General features: G+C 54.3%; 1 non-coding gene across 1 annotated transcript in view; it reads right to left on the reverse strand.

The window, feature by feature from the left end:
- Nucleotides 1-1537, reverse strand: part of LOC124589792 — a 1909-nt gene extending 372 nt beyond the window's left edge. The window contains exon 1 of the ribosomal RNA XR_006976265.1: nucleotides 1-1537. This exon is cut by the window's left edge and continues 372 nt beyond it. This is a non-coding gene — a ribosomal RNA (small subunit ribosomal RNA).
- Nucleotides 1538-5000: the final 3463 nt, after the last annotated feature.

The raw sequence follows: 5000 nt of genomic DNA on the forward strand, positions 1-5000 counted from the left end.
ACCTGTTATTGCTCAATCTCGTGCGGCTAGAAGCCGCCTGTCCCTCTAAGAAGAAAAGTAATCGCTGACAGCACGAAGGATGTCACGCGACTAGTTAGCAGGCTAGAGTCTCGTTCGTTATCGGAATTAACCAGACAAATCGCTCCACCAACTAAGAACGGCCATGCACCACCACCCACCGAATCAAGAAAGAGCTATCAATCTGTCAATCCTTCCGGTGTCCGGGCCTGGTGAGGTTTCCCGTGTTGAGTCAAATTAAGCCGCAGGCTCCACTCCTGGTGGTGCCCTTCCGTCAATTCCTTTAAGTTTCAGCTTTGCAACCATACTTCCCCCGGAACCCAAAAGCTTTGGTTTCCCGGAGGCTGCCCGCCGAGTCATCGGAGGAACTGCGGCGGATCGCTGGCTGGCATCGTTTATGGTTAGAACTAGGGCGGTATCTGATCGCCTTCGAACCTCTAACTTTCGTTCTTGATTAATGAAAACATACTTGGCAAATGCTTTCGCTTCTGTTCGTCTTGCGACGATCCAAGAATTTCACCTCTAACGTCGCAATACGAATGCCCCCGCCTGTCCCTATTAATCATTACCTCGGGTTCCGAAAACCAACAAAATAGAACCGAGGTCCTATTCCATTATTCCATGCACACAGTATTCAGGCGGGCTTGCCTGCTTTAAGCACTCTAATTTGTTCAAAGTAAACGTGCCGGCCCACCGAGACACTCACTCAAGAGCACCCTGGTAGGATTGCAACGGGGTCCGCCTCGGGACGCACGAGCACGCACGAGGCGCGTCGCACGCCTTCAGCTCGCCCCACCGGCAGGACGTCCCACGATACATGCCAGTTAAACACCGACGGGCGGTGAACCAACAGCGTGGGACACAAATCCAACTACGAGCTTTTTAACCGCAACAACTTTAATATACGCTATTGGAGCTGGAATTACCGCGGCTGCTGGCACCAGACTTGCCCTCCAATAGATACTCGTTAAAGGATTTAAGTGTACTCATTCCGATTACGGGGCCTCGGATGAGTCCCGTATCGTTATTTTTCGTCACTACCTCCCCGTGCCGGGAGTGGGTAATTTGCGCGCCTGCTGCCTTCCTTGGATGTGGTAGCCGTTTCTCAGGCTCCCTCTCCGGAATCGAACCCTGATTCCCCGTTACCCGTTACAACCATGGTAGGCGCAGAACCTACCATCGACAGTTGATAAGGCAGACATTTGAAAGATGCGTCGCCGGTACGAGGACCGTGCGATCAGCCCAAAGTTATTCAGAGTCACCAAGGCAAACGGACCGGACGAGCCGACCGATTGGTTTTGATCTAATAAAAGCGTCCCTTCCATCTCTGGTCGGGACTCTGTTTGCATGTATTAGCTCTAGAATTACCACAGTTATCCAAGTAACGTGGGTACGATCTAAGGAACCATAACTGATTTAATGAGCCATTCGCGGTTTCACCTTAATGCGGCTTGTACTGAGACATGCATGGCTTAATCTTTGAGACAAGCATATGACTACTGGCAGGATCAACCAGGGAGCTGCGTCAACTAGAGCTGAGCAGCCGGCCGCCCGGGAGTGTGTCCCGGGGGCCCGCGCGAACACGCAAGCGTCCGCTCAATTATTCTGCAAACAGGAGGAGGCTGAGCTCCCCTGCACAATACACCTCGAAACCCTCTCAGGTCCCGGCGGCGCGCAGCGCCGTCCTAAGTACTTGGTCGGGTTCGAGAGAGGCGCAATCGCCCGGAGTTTGGCGAGTAGACGCTTTAGGTGCGACCACCCGTGCTCCCAACTGAGCTTGCCGCTGCCGACAGAGGCCCGGGAGCGTGCTGTCGTGGCATTGCCGGCGGGAGACAACACGCGCCACCTACGGTGGCCGGCAGCTCCAACGCCAGCGCCACAGAAGGACAAAAGCCCCACTTGGGTGCCGAAGCGAACGCGCCAACACGTCCGCACAGCTGCGATACAAACCACCTGCGAGAACCGCAGAGGCGACCGAGCAGCAGACGGCGTCGCGGCGCCGAGCGCCGGGCGGCGGCGCATCCTCAGCGCACACAGTCCTCAATCGGACCAGCACACTGCAGATGTCCACCGCGCTTCGCACCGGGCCCGCGAGGACCTACTTTGGCCGCACGGCGCCGCGTGCAGGGTGCGCCGGCGCGCAGCTGCGCCGCCTGCCGCCTCCGTCGGCCGGCGCGCCTGCCACTGGCCGCCCCCACCAGCCGGCTGTAGCGCGTGCGCCCACGCACCGCGCGGCAGCACGCCGGGAGGCCCCCCCTCACCGGCCGGGGACGGTCCCACCCAGCCACCGCCGCGTATCGCTTCACACCCACATGCCATTCACGTTCGTGGGCATGGTGGGTATCGCTGAAACAACCGGTTGGTAGCTCAACCGATCGTCGCCATCACTGATTCACCTCTAGCGAGAACAACCGCACCACAACGGTTTACCAGTTGTTCATTTGCGTAACGTCACCAGCAAACGTAGACGTCCATCGCCATTTGCAAATTCAACGATTGTTGCATGCCTGTGTCAGGTGTCACGACACACTATGTCTGCCCACATACACGCAACAACATGTGCACGCTTCGCGAACACGTGGAAGGTGGCCCCCGTACGTATGCGATGTCCATTGCGCGAACGACTGTCAACCGGCCTCTGTCGCATGTCGCAGATGTGGAACGCAGTGCACCATGCTATCACGGTGAGTGAGAAGAGACGACTACGTCTGACAACACGCGCCACTACATCAACAGACGGCTCATGCTGATCGCCATCCACGGCATACCATACTGCAATCCAGCTCTTATAGGGAGACGACACGTAGCTGAGTGCACAATATTTGGACCGTATGGTTCGCCGTTGTTGGCGCAGTCGTGGTACGGTCACACATGTACCACGATGTATCATTCAGTACATGAGGGACCAATGTGCAGTACAGTGTGTGATTTGGACGTACAACATCAGCGGACAGTTGACACAAGCCGTACCACAACGTAGGCTGTGCTTCGCCATGCGAATGCCAATGAACAACTGCGAAGGGCATTGAGCATGTACGTCCTGCTGCCATCCGCATTACAGTGTATAGCTGCAAGGTGTTTAACATGAAGCGATACTCTGGGGACCGGGCAGTGCGGGTAGCAAACTATATTGCGGGGGTTGCAGTTAGGCAACACTACACTAATTTAACGCGTCGTATGACAATTACAGAGCAGGTTAAGGCCCAACGTGTGTTGGGTTAAGGCCCAACGTGTGTTGGGTTAAGGCCCAACGTGTGTTGGGTTAAGGCCCAACGTGTGTTGGGTTAAGGCCCAACGTGTGTTGGGTTAAGGCCCAACGTGTGTTGGGTTAAGGCCCAACGTGTGTTGGGTTAAGGCCCAACGTGTGTTGGGTTAAGGCCCAACGTGTGTTGGGTTAAGGCCCAACGTGTGTTGGGTTAAGGCCCAACGTGTGTTGGGTTAAGGCCCAACGTGTGTTGGGTTAAGGCCCAACGTGTGTTGGGTTAAGGCCCAACGTGTGTTGGGTTAAGGCCCAACGTGTGTTGGGTTAAGGCCCAACGTGTGTTGGGTTAAGGCCCAACGTGTGTTGGGTTAAGGCCCAACGTGTGTTGGGTTAAGGCCCAACGTGTGTTGGGTAAGGCCCAACGTGGTGTTGGGTTAAGGCCCAACGTGTGTTGGGTTAAGGCCCAACGTGTGTTGGGTTAAGGCCCAACGTGTGTTGGGTTAAGGCCCAACGTGTGTTGGGTTAAGGCCCAACGTGTGTTGGGTTAAGGCCCAACGTGTGTTGGGTTAAGGCCCAACGTGTGTTGGGTTAAGGCCCAACGTGGGTTAGGTTAAGGCGCAACGCGGGTTAGGTTAAGGCGCAACGCGGGTTAGGTTAAGGCGCAACGCGGGTTAGGTTAAGGCGCAACGCGGGTTAGGTTAAGGCGCAACGCGGGTTAGGTTAAGGCGCAACGCGGGTTAGGTTAAGGCGCAACGCGGGTTAGGTTAAGGCGCAACGCGGGTTACGTTAAGGCGCAACGCGGGTTACGTTAAGGCGCAACGCGGGTTACGTTAAGGCGCAACGCGGGTTACGTTAAGGCGCAATATAGGTTAGGTTAAGGCGCAATATAGGTTAGGTTAAGGCGCAATATAGGTTAGGTTAAGGCGCAATACGGGTTAGGTTAAGGCGCAATACGGGTTAGGTTAAGGCGCAATACGGGTTAGGTTAAGGCGCAATACGGGTTAGGTTAAGGCGCAATACGGGTTAGGTTAAGGCACAATACGGGTTAGGTTAAGGCACAATACGGGTTAGGTTAAGGCACAATACGGGTTAGGTTAAGGCACAATACGGGTTAGGTTAAGGCACAATACGGGTTAGGTTAAGGCACAATACGGGTTAGGTTAAGGCACAATACGGGTTAGGTTAAGGCACAATACGGGTTAGGTTAAGGCACAATACGGGTTAGGTTAAGGCACAATACGGGTTAGGTTAAGGCACAATACGGGTTAGGTTAAGGCACAATACGGGTTAGGTTAAGGCACAATACGGGTTAGGTTAAGGTACAATACGGGTTAGGTTAAGGTACAATACGGGTTAGGTTAAGGTACAATACGGGTTAGGTTAAGGTACAATACGGGTTAGGTTAAGGTACAATACGGGTTAGGTTAAGGTACAATACGGGTTAGGTTAAGGTACAATACGGGTTAGGTTAAGGTACAATACGGGTTAGGTTAAGGTACAATACGGGTTAGGTTAAGGTACACATTGTTGTAAGGAAAGGTGTTTTGGGGGGGGGGGGGGGGGCCGGTTTGTTGATTGTGATTATCGTAAGTAAATGACTGCGGCATCATCTGATTTGCCACGTCAGGGTGCACCTTTGGCTCATAACAGGCGGCGCTCTGATTCCATGCTTGTGGCAGACCTGTGTCTTTCATTCCTGCCATTGTTTGTGTGGTGTGACAGGAGGCAGTATTGTGATGTTGGGTGCACCCCTGTGTAGGACATGTGTGGGTGTTGGTGG

Source organism: Schistocerca americana, unplaced genomic scaffold, assembly GCF_021461395.2.
Source record: "Schistocerca americana isolate TAMUIC-IGC-003095 unplaced genomic scaffold, iqSchAmer2.1 HiC_scaffold_729, whole genome shotgun sequence".
In the NCBI taxonomy this organism is placed as follows: domain Eukaryota; kingdom Metazoa; phylum Arthropoda; class Insecta; order Orthoptera; family Acrididae; genus Schistocerca; species Schistocerca americana.